The following is a 24,033-nucleotide window of genomic DNA, read 5'->3' on the forward strand; positions in this document are numbered from 1 at the left end:
TTTCACATCAAAGCCTTGCCGTTTTTTGAAAAACTATTTTACTTTGTTTATGTATCAAATATAGAAGATAACAAGAATGGTGGATTGTGGGTAATAAACTGAAATTTGCCAATATTCACTGAGTTGAATTCCACATTTAACAATAATTTCTCACATTGTTTCATTGGGATGCTCAATTAAGGGCAAGCATTGCTTTGCAATCTGAAGATATGCGCTCATTATGCATTTATTGAATTTAGCCATTCCATTGTCCAGTGCATCAGTGATAATGTTCAGAAACGTCTTTTAAGTTATGAATCCATTTCTAATATTTTTCCAGCACTCCCCCGCAGATTTCTCTTGTCAGCCTGAAGGTTCCACTTGCTTCACCTCCCACTCTTATTCCTCCAGTGTGAGCATGCTCATGGTATTTACTTGCTGCTCAGCTGTAAAGACAGTTTCAACCACTTCTAAGTAAGTGCCGATTTCTGAGGCTATATATCAGAAGAGATAAGACAACGATGAAAATATGGTGCTAGGAGGTGACTATCACAAGATGGCACGACTTTGTTAGTTGCTGGAGCAAAAATACATTCTCAGTGAGCAAACTAAAATGGTGCTAATGCAAAGACTAGGAAAACAAATGTGAAAGACAACCAGGAAGTACATTGAAACTAGAAAGACGATGCAAATGTTGGAAATCTAAAAATGCTGACAGCTTTCAGTATAGTGAATCACCCAGTATCAACATCATTGGGGTTACCTTAGAAGGTACCTGTATAGTGAAGAAGTTTATAGCTCCAGTTAAGCAAATGTTGATTACCATCCAAACTCTTACCATTTGCCTGGATTGGTGATACAACAAGAGATTGCTGCCATTAAAGTGGACCAAACATGCAACTTCTTTTAGTAAATGTCACAATGTGTTTTGGTAATTATTGGGGTGATAAATCTCTTACAGGGAAGTGCATAACAGAACCTCCAGCAGCAAGTGACAAGGCCAAGAAATACCTGAGGAGGGCAGCTTGAGCAGTCAAATAGACCCTTCCTGGAGGAAAGGAGGCCTGATGGAAGAAGAATCTAACAAACAAAGGAATTCATCAACCACATGTAAACCACAGACTTAATTCGACATAAGTACTTTGTCTTCCTGGTTTAACCTTAATTTCCTTCATAGTTGTACTGAACTGATATCAGTAGAATAAGGAATCCTTGCTTGATAACCTTTAGGGTAACTGTGTCCAGATCCTACAGAACATTAAATCATAATCTTCTTTTGCTGCTGAATGAAGAAAGTTCAGGGGAGGACAAGCTTCCCCATTTATTAAAGAATGCTGCCAATGAGAAACAACCTGCAGAATTACCTTAAACTCACCAACAGTACAGCCAAGTATAACATGTCCCTGTCCCTTCTCTTCCATTGTAATATTCCCAGACCTCCCAGTTGAATGCTAGAGGATTAAAGAAAGTGAGGCTTGAACCATAGCACGGTATTAGGAAGAGAAGAAACACACACTCTGGTATCAAATTAGAAATAAGTTGTTTCAAAATATTTAATTTAACAGATTTGTACTACCTGACAGAATAGTGTAGAAATGTTCACTTAAGGCATTCAGAAAAGAATTTGAATGTTATTTTAACTGGAATAATAAGCAGTGTTTGGGGAGAAAGCAATTGGAGTTGTTCATTTCAACAACTGGCACAAATGCAACAGGCTGAATGGCCTCCCTCAGCATTGTAACAATCCTACCAGGCTAAACCTTACCATTAAGATAAAACCATTTGACTACCAGAAGCTGTCTTGAAGTTTTACAAGTGACCCCAGTAAAAAGAAAATCACCTTGTTGTTCATGAGAATTTGATTTCCATCCAGGAGCAAGTTGTTGAGATTTAGGTTTGTTATTTTAACCTGTTGTTGGGACTGGTCTGCAGTTCTTGCAGACAATTCCAAAGTGAATTCTCTTTTGAATGCCTAAATTCCTCCACCACTCTGTCAGGGAGTGTAAACCTGTTAACTGAATAAGCTTATTTCTGATTTGATACCAGGGCTTATGTGTCTGCTGTTCCCAATACTGTACTACGGTTCAAACCTCACTCTCTTCAAACTGACTTTTTTCTTACAGGCATGTACGTTTTCTGCATGCTGGGCAAGTTTCTCCCCAACAACAAGAAACATTCATGGTGACTGTGCTCGTCTCCCATTGCTTCTAATTTCTAAATGACCAAGCTGGCTTCTGGTAAATAAACTGGGAAGACTTAACTCTGAGCTATCAGGGATATTCTCCATGTTCAATGAAGGGACTCTTTCTGTTTATGATTATCAGCCTGCTAGGCTATTTGAATACATATAGACAACATGAAATCTTCCTTAGACTGTGGAAGAACAGTGGGAACCTTATCTAGGACGTCAACTAAAATACAGCCATGGTTAACCTTGCCCTGTCGAGTTCTGTCCCTACAATGGCTACGAAACAATCCATACTCTCTCGTGGCACCTGACTGCACATATTGAACTTAGCATTGTGGAAAGTTGCCACAGTTTTGACTAAGGCAGGTGTCAAGCACCTCAGTTAAACCTTTATAGTTACATGTTTCAGCTCCATCCTGAATCACGTTACTGACGGCTAATTAAGACACACTAAGATCGGCTTTAGCAGGTTTACAAGCAACACCTGAGGCAATACAGTGTCAGGCATTCAACCCCACCTAACCTACTGACTGGCCCAATTTGGGTCAAGCTCATAGTCCAAAGACTCGAGTAGAGGTAGGGGTATATTCATTTCGTAGGGCATATGTGTGTTTGTATCTCTCTTGCAACTTGACTTTCCACCTATTTTTATGTCATCTGCAAATTTGGCTACAGTACAGTCACTTAATTCGTTCAAGATATTAATATATATTGTGAAGAGTTGCAATCCCAGCTCTGATCTCCGCTGGTGAAAGCCCACTGGTCACTAACATTTAAAAAAAAACCTTATCCATGCTCACCGTTTCCTGCTTATTGGTCAGTTCATGGACTCTTATCTTATGACATAACCTTTGTTAGGTACCTTGTCAAATGCCTTCTGAAAATTCACATATCTAGTGGTTCCCCTTTACTCTGGTTGAGACTTCCTTGGCAAAGTCCAATAAGTTAGTCAAGCATTATTTTCTTTTCATGGAGGCATGCTGACTTTGCTTGATTAATCACAATTTTCCAAACGTACCACTGCTACTTCTTTAATAATTGATTCCAATTTCTTTTTCCAATAATAGATGTTAAGCTAATCAGTATAGTTTCCCCCTTTTGGTGTCCATCCCTCTTTGAATAGGGTTGTCACTTTGGGAATTTTCCAATCCTCCAGTATTTTGCCAGGTGCTAAAATTGTCAAAAAAGTGCACCATCTCTGTAGCTACTTCTTTTGGGATCCCAGGGTGCAAACCATCAGGGCTAGTTAGTTTATTTGCCTTTAAGTCCATTAGCTTGTCTAATAATACTTCCGTAGTGACAATGGTGGTACTTAATTCCTCGCCCATATTATTTCATAATAATGGGATGTTTGAAGCATCTTCCACCAAAAGGACTGATGCAAAATATCTGTTTAAATTCTGTCCTATTTTCTTGTTCCAATAACTACCTCCCTAAATTCATTTTTTCAAGACACCTATGTGTACCTTGCTTTTTCTTTTTTCTTTACAGTTAGGTATATTGTTACATATACTTAAATTGCAAATGAGCAGGAATACAGTGAAAAGTGTACAATGTCACCACCATACAGCATCATCTTAGGCACAGAGTACCAATGTACAAATCTTAGGTACAAAACATTGACAAAATAAAGAAAATGGCTACACTCCATTACACGTATACATATTATAAGTTAGGAAAATAAGAGATAAAGCTAAAATGAAAAACATGACAGTTTTCCTACAAGGGCTTCCATTTGATCTGCCTGGGCTCCACCAGTTCCCAATCAGTAACCATGTTTTGTTCAGGCCTGCTTACCATTCCACACCAGGCCACTGGCTGTCCCTGCACTGTTCCAGGTTGATGGCTGCTCCAGGCCTGCAGGTCATTGTCTCCATACCGGGCTGCGGGCCACGTCCACTTTGCTCCGAGCCACTGGCTACTGTCCTAGCGCCATGCTGAGTTAGAACATAGAACATAGAACATAGAACAGTACAGCACAGAACAGGCCCTTCAGCCCACAATGTTGTGCCGACCATTGATCCTCATGTATGCACCCTCAAATTTCTGTGACCATATGCATGTCCAGCAGTCTCTTAAATGACCCCAATGACCTTGCTTCCACAACTGCTGCTGGCAACGCATTCCATGCTCTCACAATTCTCTGCGTAAAGAACCTGCCTCTGACATCCCCTCTATACTTTCCACCAACCAGCTTAAAACTATGACCCCTCGTGCTAGCCATTTCTGCCCTGGTGGTTGCTGACCACCATTTCCATACTCTGGGCTGCTGACTGTCATCCCGCCTGGTCTGAGAGAAAAAACACAAGGGAAATTTAAAACAAACAAAAAAAAATGAAAGAGTAGGAATGGATGGAGGGGGTCAGCTCCAGTTTAAAGAAGCTCTTATTGTCAGTTTTTATATTTCTCGCGAGTTTGTCCTCGTAGTTTACTTTCTTTCTTTATTCTCTTTTTAGACTGATTTTCCTGGAGCCTGCATTTATCCCAGTCTTTTTATTAGTTATATATGTACTATATACAGAATTAGGTAGTTGGGAATGTTTCCAAAATCTTGCTGACTTAGTCCTAGCACAGAGTGTGTCTAGAAGTCAATAGGCATCACTGAAGTCGTATTGCACTTACTCGCACAATGGGGTTGAAAAGTTTTCTAAATGATGAATAGTATTTTTGCAGCAATATTAACACAGGGACTGCAATGATTTTACAAAAAGGATCATTGATAACATCTGTAGACAATTGGTGGTGCACAGTAAATGAACCTTTATTAGCTTCCCTTGCATCCTAAAAACTAATCATAATAAACCGGACTAATGAAAAGAGGAGTGGGAAAATATTGCCATGTCTGTCCCATTCAACAGATTGCTCTCACAGAGTATTTTGCTTTCCATAAGCTTTCTACTTCCCAAGAGAAACAAAACAATGCTGGCAAAGAGCTGTAGCCATTACAGAAAAACAATAAGAAATTCCGTTCCAATTTCCTGAGGCAGTCAAGCAAGATTACAAGGTTATTTACAGTGGATCACAATTTAAATTGACTATTAACTGAAAACCCACAATGAAAATCTGCTTTAGTGCTAGGAAATTGTCAGGATCCCTGTCCCCATGGGATAGATTTTGAGACAGGTTTTGACACTCAAAAGTTGGCACCAAGTGTTGGTCCCGAGTACACAGTCCCAACCAGCAAACTCCCCAGCACAATCTCTCAGGAGGCAGGCTCCTGATTGGCTGCTTTTGCATTGATTTTCGCCTTAAGGGTGGTGGGCATGTTTTGATGCTGTGAGCTCAATCAGCCCCAAAAGGCCCTAGAGTTGAGGCAGCCAGCTCAGGGGAGGCAGATCAGGCACCGTCACATTCAGACCCCTCTACCATGCATATTTATTTTAAAAAGTGATTTTATCTGCAGGTATAGTGTCCTTCGTGGAATGTGAAATCCCACTGAAGGGATTATTTGAGCTACAGGTAGAGTTTTTTGTTCTATAGTGTGGATCACTGAGCATGCAATCTCTGGCTGCAAGAAAGGCTACCTCCATTCTGGAGACTGTAAAATTAGAACAAAGAACAACACAACACAAGAACAGGCCCTTCGGTCCCCCAAGCCTGTGCCAACGTATTTTGCCCTTCCATACTAAAACTGTCTTCACTTATGATCCTTATACCTCTATTCTCTGCCTATTCATGTATTCATCCAGGTGTTTCCTGAACGCTGCTATTGTGTCTGCTTCCACCACCACTCCTGGCAGCACGTTCCAGGCACTCACTACCCTTTGTGTGAAAAACTTGCCTTGGGCATCTCTTATAAACTTCACCCCCACCCCCCCTGCCATATCTTGAACTTGTGCCCCCGAGTAATTGACTCCTCCATCCTGGGAAAAAGCCTCATACTTTCCACTCTGTCCATGCCGTTCATAATCTTATTAACTTCTGTCAGGTCATCCCCTCAATCTCCTGTGTTCCAGTGAAAACAAACCGAGTCTCTCCAACCTTTCCTCATAGTTAAAATCCCTCCTATCAGGCAACATCCTGGTAAACCTTTTCTGTACCCTCTCCAAAGCATCCACATCCTTCTGGTAGTGTGGTGATCAGAACCGTATGCAATATTTCAAGTGTGGCCTCATTAAAGTTCTATAAAGCTGCAGCATAAATTACCTATCCTTATGTTCAATGCCCCTTCCAATGAAGGCAGAGATGCCATTAGCGTTTTTTACTACTTTATGTACCTGTGCTGCAACCTTCAACGCTATGTGAACCCATACACCCAGATCCCTCTGAATATCAATCCTACTTAGGGTTCTGCCTTTCACTATATAATTTCCACCTGTACCTCCCCATTCAAAATGCATCACCTTATATTTGCCCGTATTAAACTCCATCTACCAATTTTCTGCCGATACCTCCAACTGATCTATATCCTGCTGTATCCTCTGACAATCCTTCTCACTATCTGTAATTCCGGCACTGTTTGTACAGTTCGCAAACTTAATAATTAGATCAGTTACATTTTCCTCCAAATCATTTATGTAGTTTACGAATAGCACTGTCCCGGCACTGATCCTTGTGGAACACCACAAGTCACAGCTCTTCATTCTGAAAAGCATCCTTCAACTGCTACTGTCCGTCTCCTAAGACTAAGCCAGTTCTGTATCTATCTTGCCAGATCACCCTGATATCATGTTGCTACGAAGTTGGGGAGAGGAATTGTGAAGTGGAAGGCTGGAAGCTAAAATGCATGATTCCTTTAAGAGATGTGTTCTGTCTGTGCTTAGAGATTAGTATGTCCGTGAGCAGCAGTACAGTTGCCAGTACAGAGAGCCTCAAAGTGAAACAAGTGTATCAAAAATGCCTTGCAGGTGGCAGGCAAAACAGCAGTCCTATTTTGATGTTGTGACAACGAGTTTGAATTGGGCCAATTAATTTAAAACCAGACTCAGCGATTCAAAGCTAATTGAATTTAAATCTGATGGTGTTGACAGCCTGAAACCCATCTTATTATGAGAATTTGATTTTGTTATTACAGATATATGCGACAACGGCATTTGGAAAATCATGGAGAACCAACTGCCGTCTGAAAGAGAGAGACGACCATCTGCCAGAGTTAGCACTATTCAGCTCTCGGAGAAAGCCCATCTAATTAATTAAAGGTACCTAGGTATTTTAGCTCAAAGTCATCATTGAAAAAATTAGAGAGATAAAACATTCCTGACAGCAGAATTAACGGAAGAAAGGTGACTGTGAAGAGAGCGGAAATGACAAAATATTCCAGAATACGTACTTGGAGAGATTGTTATAATTTATTGCTTCTTATTAATTGGGTTTATATTAGTGGGACTTGTCTTGATTTAAACAGCATTTCTGTAGAATTCAAACCAGTTCAGGAGAAGTTAGTAGTCTCAGAGGGAATTGTCCGTTTGTTAGTGATTTTGTTAATTTGATCATTGTTAGGTTTTTAAAAAAATGTTTCTTGTTACTTGTAAAGTGGAGATCAGGGATTTTTTTTCTTTTAACCACTCTTTTAAGAGATTATGAGGGAAAGATTAGCTTCTCCGGGGGTTTGGGGGGTAATTATTAGAGGGGAACCCCTACACCCATCATAACAGATCAGGCTTGTGTTTTAGTTTGATTATTGGATGAGTTTGGCCATTTCCTCTTGATTAGATTAACTACAGTGTGGAAACAGGCCCTTTGGCCCAACAAATCCATACTGCCCTTTGGAGCATCCTATGACCCACTCACCCCTGAACACTACAGGCAACTTAGCATGGCCAATCCACCTGGCTCACACATCTTTGGACTGTGGGAGGAAAGTGGATCAAACGCACGCAGATACAGGGACAACTTGCAAACTCCGCATAGACAGTTGCCCGAGGCTGCAATTGAACCTGGGTCCCTGGCACTGTGAGGCTGCAGTGCTAACCACTGAGCCACTGTGTCACCCACCAAAAAACTGTAACAATATGTCTTCACCTTTTGTGCTAGTCTGCCATGTTGACCTTGTCAAAGGCTTAACTGAAGTTCTTGTAAACAACATCAACCATTTTTCCGTCATCAAGCATCTTCAAAAAACCCGATCAGGTTAGTGAGGCATGGCCTCCCCTATTACCCGATCAGTTAAAGTTTTAATTATCTCAATTGAATGCCCACATCCATGGTTCAGTGGATCCTAACTTCGGAGATGGTGGGATTAAAAAAAAATCTGGAATTAAATGTCTAATGATGACCATGTTTATCTGTTTTTCTGTTTATCATAAAAGCCTATCATATTCATTAACATCCTTTAGAGATGGAAAGCTACCAGGCTTCCCTGGTCTTAACCGCATGATTGTCAAACCACGGCAACGTGGTTGACTTCTTAATGCCCCTTAAAATGGCACACCAAGCCATTTATTTGTCTTAAACCCCTATAATGCCTCAAAAGAATAATCGGAATGAGCTCCTGATGTCAACCTAGGCAATTGGAGCATTGAGACACTTCCAGCCCTGCTGACCCTTTAATATCCCCGCTAACATCTGAGAGCTAGCGTTAAAATTGATAGAGCTGTTTCACAGACATGCCAAGTGACAGACTGACATAGCCACACCCACAGAACTATACTTTACAATCACCATTCCTGGTTATGTATTGTCCCACTGGCAGAACACACCCAGCAGAAGGGTCAGCACAATGATACAAAGTGGATGGGAGTTGGCCTGGATATCCTTAAATCAATTCCAGACCCTATGCAGTCTCATGGCATCAGGTCAAACATGGACAAAGGAAAGCTCTTGCTGATTGCCACATACCAACCCAACTGAGCTGATAAATCAGTGCACCAATATATTGAACACGACTTGGAGGAAGTACTGAGCATGGTACAGGCAGAGAATGTACTCTGGTTGGCCTACTTCAATAGACACCACTAAGAGTGGCTCAGCAGCACCACTACTAACAGAGCTGGATGAGCCATAAATGACATAACTGCTAGACGGTCTCTGTGGCAGGTTTTGAGGGAAACACAAGAAGAAATAAAATACTTGGCTTCATTTTCGCCAATGTGCCTGCTGCAGATGCATCTGTCAGTGGTGGTATTGGTAGGAGAACCACCTCAGTCATGTGGAGACAATGTCCTGCCTTCGCTTTGAGAATACCCTCCATCATGTTGTGTTGCACTGTCACTGTGCTAAATGGGCGGAACCTTGAACATATCCAGCAACTCAAGGCTCAGCATTCTTGAGGACCTGTGTTCCATCAACAGCAGCAGAATTGAATTCCAACACAATCTGCAAACTGATGATCCAGCATATCCTTCGCTTAACTATTACCATCAAGCCAGGGGATCAACCCCAATTTGATTCACTCTACGTCATATCAAAAAAAAGCATTGCTGAAGGCACTGGAAACTGAAAGGCAATGAGACAGGGAATTATGGAGGCGAGGCTATCTGAAGGAGGGAGGAAGTCTGGAATTCTGTCTGAGGTAAGGTGGGAGGCTGTTTGGGGTATTTGAGAAGGCAATATTGCAGGGTTGCCTGGGGATGAGAGGGCATTGTTGGTTCAAAACGGGTATTCAAGAGTTTGTGGATTCTATTTAAATAATCATCCAATATATAGGATTACAAGGAAAAGGCAGGAGATTGGCACTAAGTTAAAACACCCAGTGAACCAGAGCAGACATGATTGAATGACTTCCTTCCGAACCTCACATTTCCATAATTCTGTGATTCATGAGTGTGGTGGTCCTGACGTTAGACAGACTTTTAAAAATAGAAATGGTTGGATAAAGATAGCTCTGAAGGCTAGTGTCAGTCCTGTCAATGATAGAGTCTTGTGGGTTGAACTAAAGGCGCTGGGAAGTGGAGGGTATAGTCACTGCACTTGGATGAGTGAGATGTGTTAGAGTTTCAGATGGTGAGTGTGGCTGTGGTGTTGTGGGGCTATAGTATCACTGAAGTGAACTGGGCAGCTAGTGTGGATAAAGAGTGAGGTCAGTGTGAGCATGATGATTGACTACAAACAGGAGGTCAGTAAGCAGTGATGGCATGTGAAAGATGATAGCTTAAGGTCAAGGGTAATGGGAGAAAGTCCATGGGTAACTGAAGGGGTAAGGAAATAGAGTACATTTCAAATGGGTCAAGTGTGATGGATGAAATTAACGTGTGGCAAGTAGAAGATGTTGGAGCAGGCATGGATTGCAATACGCTCAGTATTTATCGGTATTTGCATAAACTTGGAAGTGCATTATTTCACAGGGAATTTGCTTTGAGTGAATGCAGTTAATGATGAATGTTTTAGGATGACTACAGCAAATCCCTGATAATCATGGGATCCATGACTAAGGACAATGTTCCACATGTTCTCATCCCCATAATTACCCTCTGAAAACATCGGCTTTGCTATCTAACCCATGGGCCTCACACATTTGAAGCCCAGTGGGTCTATGCCATTGAGTCTTTGCAGGGTGTCTACAAGGTGTAAAATGTCAGACAGCTGCTCAGGAATGTAAGCTTGAGATGTTCAGAAGGAAAATGGATTTGTTCGATTCACATCAGATCCTTGGAGACAGGATCACAGGTTTTCTGCAAGTATAAAGAGCAATTGGTTGCTCACATGGAGAGCTAAAAGCTCCCTGGGACCAGCCAGCAGCTCTCATAATCTGAAAGAGATTTCAATCTCTGAATATGCAGATAGCCTGTAATCACAGCTAAATAAAAACTCCTTTCAGTACTCATAGCTTCCAAGGATCTTCTGTGGAGTGAGAGGTTAATGTAAGTCCACCGGTAATGTAATATGTGATACAATTACGACATAGCAGAATTTAGACAGTAGAATTGGAGTTAGAGACTGTCAGAAAAGCACCACTTTTTTTTAGATTGCAGCAACGTAAATACTGTGGATACAGAGTTGGATTAACTTTATTGTGCCATGATCAGATCACTGATAGAGTAGAGCAAATAAGGACAATCAACAGATTCAACAGCAAGGGAATCAGTAAAAGAAAATTTTGACCTAAGGGTAGAATTATAATACAGAGCTCCATTCCATGGTCAATCCCACTATAAACCATTCGTTGCAATGTCAATATCCTCATTAACTACAGGCGCCATAGGTGCTTGCTTTCCATCATCAGTTGCTGAGGCAGTTCCTTGGTAACAGGGGATACAAACTGATCTGGCAGATGGCCCTAGTGCAGAACACACAAAATACAACTGAGGAGAGCAATGATGCCTCCTGTATGTCACCAAGGACAACAATAACGTGTAATAATGGATTACTAAAGATGAGGCTATATTGCAAGGCTGCTTAAGTATTGTGCAGCAGCATTGGCTAGAAATGAAGTCCACTGTTATTGTAGTCTGTGGAGTTATGTACCACTTCATACAGCAAAAGGAGGAGGAACTGTAGTACATAAAAGTTCTTCATGTGTTGAGAATGGTGCTCCAAGTTTGCCTGGACCTTCAGTCTCCATGGTAACAGAGACGATGTTGACCCCAGCCTGCCCTCAGTGGCTGACTCACCATGCTTCTTGCTCATATATAGTTAGTTGGCTGACCATCACATGATCCCACACGGCCAGCTATCCAACTCCCAAATGTATGTGTCACTCACTTCTCATTCAGCAACCAATAACCTCATGGCAACCATAGGATTCTACCCCAAAGTTCAGTCAGGAGGCTCTTACACAATGACGATCTTTTCACGGATGCTGAATTTAAATTTTGCCTAGGCCACTTATCTCCTGTTCTCATTTCATACTTAGTCCAAACATGGAGTAAAGACCTGATTCATCCTAGAGGTGAAGTGAGAGTGGTAGACCTTCTCATTCAAGGCAATATTTGACTGAGTAGGGCCCCAGAACAGTTGATGTCAATGGGAATTAGAGGGAAATCTCTGATGGTTGGAGCCAGGATCCAAGCATCTATGCACAAAGCAGATGGTTGGGTTGTTGGAGTTCAACAATTCCAGCTGTTGGAGTTCCTCAGAGTAGTGTGCTTTGTCCGGTTGCTTCATCAATGACCTTCCCTCTGTCATAAAGTCCAAATTAAGGATGTTCCTCCATAATTGTGTAATGCTCTGCAAGAAATAGATTGCACTGGTTTGTGAGAACATTTCATTATCAGGGCAATTTTGGTCAGGCAACAAGTGTTAGCCTTGCCAATGAAGCATATATCCCCGAAAGAATGATAAATTGATGGCATATAAGTCTATTCCTGCATCTGAATAGTGAGGCTGAAGGAACACCAGATGACTAGACTCACAACTCAATACATATAACAGACAAGTTTCAAAGGTCAGCAAACAGATTGCAGATTAAGAACAATCATAGAGGAAGGAAGGTTAGCCAGATTGGAGTAGTGCTGGCAGTTGGTAGTAGTGAGGACATGGAGCCTATTAGTAAGGTAGAAGATTTAGCAGAACATTAAGTGGGATGGAGTAGTTACATAAAAATATTTATAAAATCTCATCTAATTGGTGCTGGCTTATAGTGTACCCTTAAGTACTGTTTATTCAACCGCATATAACTCGGCTGTTCTGAATACATTTGTTGTTCTTACAGTGCAAGCCTCAAATAGATTACAGAGTACCTATTTATAAATGTAAAGGATGTGATGACTGCATCAGACGTTTTAGCCTTTTTCAGTATAGTGAATGGTGTGCTCCTGACTCACAATAAGTTTGCACTTCTTTTCTGCCATATTGTGAGTTTAGGAGGCTTGCTAGTAGGTTAGTAACTGATGCCGCATCATCACATTTCCAGGTAAATATGGTTTTCTCTTCATTTTCATTCCCTGTTAGAGTGCTATAATTTTATCAGTCCAGAATCCCTGCTGGTGATATTAGTGTGATAATTCTCTGCTTGCGCTATCCCTGCTCTGACAAACAGAGTTTGATCTCCTCAATCATATTCTCCTTGAGTACTGGGATCATAACCTATGGTTTTTATATATTATTTTTGGTCAGATTTTACTTGGACCATTTATTCACATTGCTACAGGGATTGTTACATTTTTAACTCTCTAGCTCTTCCTTAACTTTATCAATGATGCTGATTTTGTTTTTTTCCTACCAGTTTGTAGTCAGGCAGGGTGAGTCCACACTGGCCTGAGACAGAACCCCTCTTGGTGCCAAAGTTAATCATTTTCTTGTGAGAAATTGTCGATAGCAAATTGTCTGTCACTCTTTTGGCTGTTCCTTTTCTATGTTCACTCACAGTTGAACACAATGAGAAGGTTTTAGGCCCTGATATTTCATACTTTAAAGAGCCAGCAGCAATTTATCCAATGATTTATGACACATTGGACATACCAATATATCTCTCTTGATCACAAGCTGATTGACCTCTTATACACCAATAATGGTGGAGCCAAGAATTTGCCAATTTATCCAACAATTTGTGCCATTCTTAATGGCCTGCTTTACCTCCTTAATAGAGGATTTAAGCATTTTCCCTTCAACAGATATTAGGGTAATTTGTTAATAAGAAAGGGAATCAAGAGTTATGGGAAAATGCAATAAGTGGAGTCGGGGATTTTCAGATCGATGACAATTTCATTGAAGGGCAGAACAATTATATGGTCTGAATGGCCTACTTCTGCTTATTGAAAGCTCAATGCAATTGTATGAATGAAGAGCTGGTGTTTCAGATAATGGTGCTAAACAAAATCCATTCATCATAGTTGAAGCTATGAACTTGAACTCTCTCTGGGATAAATCTTTGTTGTGTGCCATGAAATGTTTTCTTAAATGTTGGCCATTTCTCCTGTCTTTGCTGCTAAACTCTTTTCTCAATCCACTCCAGTTCACTCTGCCTTAATTACTTGTAATTCTTGTGATATATGTTTCTGACCAAAGTTCATCCCTCTGAAACAGGATGATAAATTCTACCATGCTATGGTCACTGTTTCCGAGGGCATCTTTAATGCTGGGGTTATTTATAAAACCTGCCTTATTACATAGAACATAGAACATAGAAGAGTACAGCACAGTACAGGCCCTTCGGCCCACAATGTTGTGCCGTGGAATAATCCAATCCAAAAACAAAATAACCTAACCTACATTCCCCTCAATTCATTGCTGTCCATGTGCAGTCGCTTAAATGTCACTAATGACTCTGCTTCCACGACTACCACGAGTAAACTATTCCATGCGCTCACAACTCTCTGGGTGAAGAACCTTCCTCTGACGTCTCCTCTGTATCTTCCTCCCAACACCTTAAAACTATGACCCCTCGTGGCAGTCATTACCTTGTACACCTCGATCAGGTCACCTCTCTTCCTCCTTCTCTCCAGAGAGAAAAGTCTGAGCTCAGTCAACCTCTCCTCGTAAGACAAGCCTTCCAGTCCAGGCAGCATCCTGGTAAACCTCCTTTGCACCCTCTCCAAAGCCTCCACATCTTTCCTATAATAGGCCGACCAGAACTGGACACAATATTCCAAGTGTGGTCTCACCAGGGTTTTGTAGAGCTGCAGCATAACCTCGGGGCTCTTAAACTCGATCCCCCTGTTAATGAAAGCCAAAACACCATATGCTTTCTTAATAACCTTATCCACTTCGGTGGCAACTTTGAGGGAGCTGTGCACTTGAACACCAAGATCCCGCTGCTCCTCCACACTGCCGAGAATCCTGCCTTTAATTCTATATTCAGCATTTAAGTTCGACCGTCCAAAATGCATAACTTCGCATTTATCGAGGTTGAACACCATCTGCCATTTCTCAGCCCAGCTCTGCATTCTGTCAATGTCTCGCTGAAGCCTGCAATAGCCCTCAATACTATCAACGGTACCTCCAACCTTTGTGTCATCAGCAAACATACTAACCCACCTCTCAACCTCCTCAACCAAGTCATTTATGAAAACTACAAAGAGCAGAGGCCCAAGAACAGACCCCTGTGAGACACCACTCAGCGCTGACCTCCAGGCAGAATACTTACCATCTACAATCACTCTCTGCCTCCTGTCAGCCAACCAATTCTGAATCCAGACAGCCAAATCACCCTGTATCCCATACCTCCTGACTTTGAATGAGCCTGCTGTGGGGAACTTTATCAAATGCCTTGCTGAAGTCCATGTCCACCACATCCACTGCTCGACCCTCGCCAACCTGTCTCGTGACTTCCTCAAAGAACTCAATATGATTTGTAAGGCATGACCTGCTCCTCACAAAGCCATGCTGACTCCCTTTAATCACGCTATGCTTTTCCAAATAGTCATAAATCCTATCCCTCAGAATTCCATCCACAACCTAGCTGACCACAGACGTAAGACTGACTGGTCTGTAATTTCCAGGGATTTCCCTATTCCATTTCTTGAAAAGAGGAACAACATTTGCCTCCCTCCAATCTTCCGATACAATCTCCCGTGGAGAGTGAGGAAGCACATCACCAGAAATAAAATGGCCTGATCCCTGGTTGGTACTGAGCAAACTATGCCATTTAACATGCATGCCATCCCAAGATGTACATGGATTAAGCTTGAATTAGACCTCTTCATTCTCACAAGAACTGGCTACTTTGTCACCATCAGCTACTATTTTGACCACTGAGACTTAGACAGCAATCTTAAAGTGAAACATATATCGACTGAAGACCTGGAAAATAGTCTAGATCAAAAACTAATGACACACTGTACCCAAATTTTTTTTTTCAAGAACAGGAGAACTATTGGAGCCAAGAAGAATACAGGATTGAGAGTCAACCTTTACTTTGGTAAAACTGCCAATGTCAATGCCAGAGCTTAGCATTTAAAGGTGGTCAGAGTGCAAGCATTCTACAATCTTGCAAGAGCCATAGAACATAGAACATTACAGGCCCTTCGGCCCTCGATGTTGCGCCGACCTGTGAAACCAATCTGAAGCCCATCTAACCTACACTATTCCATTATCATCCATATGTTTATCCAAATGACCATTTAAATGCCCTTAAAGTTGGCGAGTTTACGATTGTTACAGGCAGGGCATTCCATACCTTTACTTCTCTCTGAGTAAAGAACCTACCTCTGACTTCTGTCCTATATATATCACCCCTCAATTTAAAGATATGTCCTCTCGTGCTAGCCATCACCATCTGAGGAAAAAGGCTCTCACTGCCCATCCTATCTAATCCTCTGATCATCTTGTATGTCTCTACTAAGCCACCTCTTCACCTTCTTCTCTCTAACAAAAACAGCCTCAAGTCCCTCAACCTTTCCTCATAAGACCTTATCTCTACTCCAAGCAACATCTTGGTAAATTTCCTCTGCATCCTTTCCAATGCTTCCACCTCCTTCATAGAATGCGGCGACCAAAACTGTATGCAATATTCCAATTACGGTTGCACCAGGGTTTTGTACAGCTGCAACATGACCTCATGGCTCCAAAACTCAATTGCTCTATCAATAAAACCTAACACACTGTACACCTTCTTAACAACCTTAAAACCTGGGTGGCAACATTCAAGGATCTATGCACATGGACACTGAGATCTCTCTGCTCATCCACACTATCAAGAATCTTACCATTAGTCCAGTGGTCTGTATTCCTGTTACTCCTTCCAAAGTGAATAACCTCACACTTTTCCACATTAAACTCCATTTTCCACCTCACAGCCCAACTCTGCAGCTTACCTATGTCCCTTTGTAACCTGCAACATCCTCCATACTATCCACAACTCCACTGACTTTAGTGTCATCCACAAATTTACTAACCCATCCTTCTATGCCCTCATCCAGGTCATTTATAAAAATGACAAACAGCAGTGGACCCAACACCGACCCTTGTGGTACACCACTAGTAACTGAACTCCAGGATGATCATTTCCCATCAACCACCACCCTCTGTCTTCTTACAGATAGCCAATTTCTGATCCAAAACGTTAAATCACCCTCAATCCCATGCCTCTGTATCTTCTGCAATAGCCTACCATGGGGAACCTTATCAAATGCTTTACTGAAATCCATCTCCACCACATCAACCACTTTACCCTCATCCACCTGTTTGTTCACCTCCTCAAAGAACTGAATAAGGCTTGTAAGGCACGGCCTACCCTTCACAAAACAGTGTTGACTATCCCTAATCAAATTATGCCTTTCCAGATGATTATAAATCTTATCTCTTATAATCTTCTCCAACACTTTACCCACAACCAAAGTAAGGCTCACTGGTCTATAATTACCAGGGTTGTCTATACTCCCTTCTTGACCAGGGAGAAAACATTTCCTACCCTCCAGTCTTCTGGCACTATTCCTGTAGACAATAATGACATAAAGATCAAAGTTAAAGGCTCTGCAATCTCCTCCCACGCTTCCCAGAGAATATTAGGATGTATCCCATCTGGCCCAGGGGACCTATCTATTTTTTACACTTTCCAGTATTGCTAACACCGCCTCCTTATGAACCTCAATCCCGTCTCATCTAATAGCCTGTATCTCAGTATGCTCCTCAAGAACATTGTCTTTTTCCTGTGTGAATACTGACAAAAAACATTCATTTAGTACCTCTCCTATCTCTTCGGACTCTACGCACAACTTCCGACTACTTTCCTTGACTGACCCTAATCTTATTCTAGTTATTCTTTTATTCCTCACATGCCTATAGAAAATTTTTGGGTTTTCCTTGATCCTACCTGCCGAAGACTTCCCATGCCCCCTCCTGGCTCTTCTTAGCTCTCTCTTTCAGTCCTTCCTGGCTAACTTGTAACTCTCAAGCACCTAACTGAGCCTTCATGCCTCATCTTTTCATACGCCTCCTTCTTCCTCTTGACAAGAGATTCAACTTCTTTAGTAAACCACGGTTTCCTTGCTCGACCACTTCCTCCCTGCCTGACAGGTACATACTTATCAAGGACACGCAGTAGCTGCTCCTTGAACAAGCTCCACATTTCAATTGTGCCCAGCTCCTGCACCATACCTGTAGCCACGTGTTCAACTGCTCTCTCTCCCTATTCCTTGCCTTGCTAGCACATGGCATGGGTAACAAACCAGCGATAATGACTCTGTTCTAGCTCTAAGCTTCCACCCTAGCTCCTTGAATTTCTGCCTTACATCCCCATCCCTCTTTCTACCTATGTCGTTGGTACCTATGTGGACCACGACTTGAGGGTGCTACCCCTCCCGCTTAAGGATCCCGAAAACCCAATCCGAGACATTACGGACCCTGGCACCTGGGAGGCAACACACCAACCATGGGTCTCTCTCGTTCCTACAGAATCTCCTATCTGTCCCCCTAACTATGGAGTCCCCAATGACTAATGCTCTCCTCCCCTCCCCTCTCCCCTTCTAAGCCACAGGGACAGACTCTGTGCCAGAGACCAGTACCCCATGGCTTACCTCTGGTAAGTCATCCCCCCCAACAGTATCCAAAATGGTATTCTTGTTCTTGAGGGAACGGCCACAGGGGATCCTTGCACTGTCTGCCTGTTCCCTTTCCCCTTCCTGACAGTCACCCAGCTACCTTTCTCTTGTGCCTTGGGTATGACCACCTCCTTATAACTCCTCTCCATCACTCCCTCAGCCTCCCAAATGACCCGAATTTCATCCAGCTCCAATTCCCTAATGCAGTTTCCAAGGAGCTGGAGTTGGGTGCACTCCCTGCAGATGAAATCGGTGGGGACACTAGTGGTGACCCTTACCTCCCACATTCTACAGGAGGAGCATGCAACTGCCCTAACATCCATTCCCACTGTCCTCAGTTCCGAAACAGACTATTGAAAGAAAAAGAAACTGGTAACCTTACCAAATCAGTGCTCAAAACCTAACTTTTTTTGGTTCAAGGAGGAGGATGGGTGGGAGACACTACCTAAGTAGTGTTTCGGGTAAGGCAACCGCCCAAATATATGTACTGGAGAGAAAAATAAACAACCTTGCCTTCCCGTCGACACTTTGGTTCGCGCTGCTGCAGCTGAAAAACAAGAGTCAGCCCACATGGCAACCAGTAGTTGTTACTTACATTGTATGCAATGTATATGAATGACAATATATGTTATTGCAATGACAGACATATATGCATGATGAGAGCAGTTCTTTCTCTTATAGTCATTAATCAGGACAATGTCATCTTAACGCTGCACAGAGTATCGCACGGCTAGTCCCAGCAATCCATTGCTCCACCATGAAGGAAATTAATTGGCAACAATAATTACTACGGCAACAGTGCTTGTCACAGGAATACAAATGGGAGAAAGAACATCTTCCTGAGACTGAACAGACCACATGATCAATGTGAATGTGCATCATGAGAAGACTTTCACCATTTACTTTTATGTATGCAATGCACGTGTAGATAATGTAAAAAGTGACTGACTACAACATTTGCTCATAATTTGACATTTTCTTTGTTGTCCTCAAATATTGCATAACTTGGTTAGCTTCTGGCTACGAGTTGTAGGAAGTGCAAGTTTTTGTTTCCTTATGTAAAAAGGAGGATATTGGGTGAAATGCATTTGTTCATAGTGTACTAACTGGCTTGCCCTAGTTATATTACCTCTACCCTTGCTGCAAGTGCATTTTAGTTGGTGAAAGCCTCTAAAACAGATTAACAATATGATGCAAAAGGGCCAAATCTGCATGATTCACTATCTTATCTTCTTCATTGTTATTATTTCGATTGCATCCACATTTCACTCCTAAGTATGTATACGGCGATGATACCTGAACTGCAAATAGAAATTGACCCTCGAGAAATTCTGTTCCAGAAGATGTAAATCTAAAGAATAAATCAATATCCTCATGGATTAATTAAAGTGGCAGCAAGTCACTGTCTTCTTAAAATATTGCAGAAAAAGAGATGGTTCCTGTTGTTTGTTTTTGGCTATGCAACAATAATATGTTTGCTTTATCATTAAACGTTTTCACCAGCAATAAAAAATAAATCAGATTTAGAAAGCACAAGATTTAACTGTCAACTTTGCAAAGAGATTTTATCATATAGCCAAGATCCTTTTTAAAATAAATCTATTATAAAGTCCCATCCTGAATGAATATTAAAGGGCTGCTGGAATAAAATGTTTAGCTGGAAATTTTAAATATTATTCCCTCGTGTTGTCAAAAATTATAACAGAATGTACAATAGCTTTTGATTCTTGACCTAATATGTTCAATCTAAGCCCGTTAGAATGTAAAAATGTGAAAACTGGAGTATTATTTTCAGCCTCCCTTCAAATATTGTTCCTGAGTTACCGACTATGCTCTAAGCTGGGCACATTAGTCAATCTTGGATGAGTCTTCTGATGTAGGGTCAAATATGACCTTTTATACTGACACATTTCTTACCAGCCTCCTGCAGTCTACTATTTATAGACATTGGCTCAGTCAAAATTCAACTGCAGTTATCTTAGTTGACACCACATCCTATACATTCGCCACACCTGTATTTGCTAACCATGTTGGTGACCAGTCAAACCGTTCATTTACAACTCCAGGCTTTGCCCCTCCCCAACTTTGTAATCTTTGCCAATCCCATTATCTTCCAAAATTTTTGCATTTCCGTGGTATTGGCCGCTTATCCATTCCTGCATTTAACTGTTCTCCCATTGATAGTCATGATTTCAGGCATGCAGGCCTTAAACTCTGAAATATCCTGTATCTCTCTACTTTTCTAATTTGTTTTCTTTTTCATTGTTGCTGTCATAGTCTGAGATCACATGCTCTTTGAATGCATACAACAGAGTATGCTCACTTGCAAAAATTCTGGAGGTGCAACTCCAAATTAGATCTCATCTCCTCAAGTGAAGATATATTTCCAGAAATAGGCCGTAAGTACAAGGAACTCCCAACAAAATTAGTTGGACCCTAGGCAACTTGAGTCACTCACTTTGCTGAGATTTCCAATAAACAGATCTCCCTCATTATGGGAATTGTTGGCCTGCCCAAAGCTTGGTACCACAAATCTATAAGGTAAGCATTGTTCGTAGGCATTCAATCATTTTGTTTTGATCCCAGGGAATCAGTGTAAAACCTTAACCATCAGAAGAAGAATATGTTACAGTCTTGTAAGATGAATGTGCGTGATTTGTCTGTGTATTTGAAGCTTTTTTTACCAATAGGCGTACATTGACTATTATGGCAGGTATGGAGAGTAAGAAGAGGAATCATCAAGGCTAAGAGGACAGTATGTTCTGGAAACTCTTAAGCCAGTAATAAAAGGGTAATTGTGTTCAAGAGTGCACTTAGCAAGACAAATAGAAGTTCAGTGCCAGCTGTGGATTGCCACCTATGGGCAAGTTTCCAACTGGCCACAAAATGTGAGGTCACGGCAATTTTGACTGCAACAGGAGGTATGCACTGGTAATAAAACCTTGCCACTCCATCAATCATGCCTCATTGGCTCAATGGATAGCACCGCTCTCTCACAGCACCAGAGACCTGGATTCAGTTCTACCTTCGGGTGACTGTCAGTATGGAATTTGCACATTCTCTGGTTTCCTCCTACAGTCCAAAGAATGCAAGTTAGGTAGATTGGCTATGCTAATTCATCCAAAGTGTCCAGGGACGTGTGGGTTATGAGGATTAGCAAAGGGAATAGCAGGATTGGATGGAAGGCACTTTATGGGCCAAAGGGCCTGTTTTCAACTCTGTATAGATTCTATGACTGATACAATTATTTTGTTTCAGATAACAATTTGGCCAAACATTTCTCCTTTTGTGTTGCTATCCATAATAAAAGAGTTTTTTTACCAAGCTTCTTTAATGAACCCAAAACAATCCAGTTTTTATTATACAAAACTTCCTTGATAGAACAAGCTACAAGTGCCACTTAACCTCTAAGGTATAGCACAAAATTAGAATGATATTCCTTTTATCCCATCAGACATACTTACACACCCTAAAAGGCAACAGTTTCCACAGAGATAATGGGAACTGCAGATGCTGGAGAATCCAAGATAACAAAGCGTGGAGCTGGATGAACACAGCAGGCCAAGCAGCATCTTGTGCTCCTGAGATGCTGCTTGGCCTGCTGTGTTCATCCAGCTCCACACTTTGTTATCTTGGAGTTTCCACAGAGATGATGTTTTTAAAAAATGAAACGGTAAATAAAACACTAGTGCTGGCAAAACATCTGAAGACACAAGATAAAATTTGGTACATTTCCCAATCTACAAGGATTCTTGTCAATAGTGAATATAAATGCTGACAACTAAAGATTGACGGAAAATCTTCTATGTGGCTTGAAATCAAGCTGGGTCCAAGTATTTACCTCACAATAGGAAGGATACTATTAAACTGGAGACAGTGCAGAAAATGTTTTACGAGCATGTCCCAGAGACTGGAGGCTCTGAGATATAAGGAAAGGCTAGATAAGCTGAGGCATTTTTCACTGCAACATGGGAGGTTGGGAAGTGACCTTGTTGAGGTTTATAACTTCGCAAGGGGCACAGAGAGAATAGCAAAGGTCTTTTCCCTAGGTTTAGGAAGTTCAAAATTAGAAGGCTTAATCTTTAGGTGGCAAGAGAAAGATTTGAGACCCAAAGGGTAACTTTATCACATAGAGACTGGCTTTTACATGAAGTGAATTGTCAGAGGAAGTAATAGATGCAGGCACAGTTACAACATTTGAAAGACATTTGGACATGTACATGAACAGAAAAGCTTTAGAAGGAGATGGGCCAAATTACGGCAAATGGAACTAAGTTAGTTTGGGAAACTAGGCTGGCATGGACAAGTTGGACCAAAGAGTCTGTTTCCACGCTGTACGACTCTATGGCACTATTTGGAAAATGATTATAGTTCAACTATTCAGGGTTTACAAGGCAATTAAAATTGCTTTTTAGTTACAGTGGTTCTTGAGCTTCAGAATAATTATAAAGTACAACATTACACAGAAATGGGACTTGGCTCAACCATTAGCTTGCTGTTTTTTAAAATAAACTTCCTAATGCCTTATACAAAACCTCTAACATGACCCAAGTGACACAACGTCTTATTAAATCTTTTCATAATTTAACCTCAATTACCAACGCAAAGCACAGCCATCACAACTTATAAGGAAAGTGTTTGACAATGAAATCAAGCAGAACTCGATACTTCTGCCTCACATCTTGCAGAATTCAGACTTGGAGATTTAGTTGTTATTTTTAAACTGCTTTAACCTCTCAAACACTTACTTTAACTTCTCATACCCTCTTGGATTTGGCTGATAATTTACAAACCTTCAAGCAGTCAGCCCTTCCAGTGAGAACGATAGGTCCATGAGCCAGGCTGGCTCTTTCTGACCCTCCTCCTTGACTGCATATCCCCTGACACTGAGATCACCATGTTTTGGCTGGAACTTATAATTCCCAATACAGCTTGACTGTCTGCTGTTGATTACAGCTTCAGTCAGGCTGACTGCTCCTGACTCATCCTTGACCTACAGTAACATTCTTTCAACGTTATCTCTTTTTTAAAGCCTCATTTCAAGCATATCATGACCATAGCGAGGTGAGGAACAGGGAGCGGGCGCAGCTGAACACGTGGCTACGCAGCTGGTGTAGGAGGGAGGGTTTCAGATATGTTGATAATTGGGATGCCTTCTGGGGAAGGTGGGACCTGTACAAGAAGGACGGGTTGCATCTAAACTGGAAGGGGACCAATGTCCTGGGTGGAAGGTTTGCTCGAGTAGTTCGAGAGGGTTTAAACTAGTATGGCAGGGGGGTGGGAACCTGAGCTGTATACCAGAGGTGAGCGTTGATGCAGGTGAGGCAGTAGCAAGAGGTAGACCAGCTAGTGGGAAGGATTTTCCTGGGAAGGAACCAAGGGATCGGTTAAAGTGTGTTTGCTTTAATGCAAGGAGTATCAGGAATAAAAGTGATGAACTTAGAGCATGGATCAGTACCTGGTGCTATGATGTTGTGGCCATAACAGAGACATGGGTTTCTCATGGGCTGGAATGGTTGCTGGATATTCCAGGGCTTAGAACATTTAAAAAGAATAGGGAGGGGGGAAAAA

The sequence above is a fragment of the Stegostoma tigrinum genome, chromosome 1 (assembly GCF_030684315.1).
Source record: "Stegostoma tigrinum isolate sSteTig4 chromosome 1, sSteTig4.hap1, whole genome shotgun sequence".
NCBI lineage: Eukaryota > Metazoa > Chordata > Chondrichthyes > Orectolobiformes > Stegostomatidae > Stegostoma > Stegostoma tigrinum.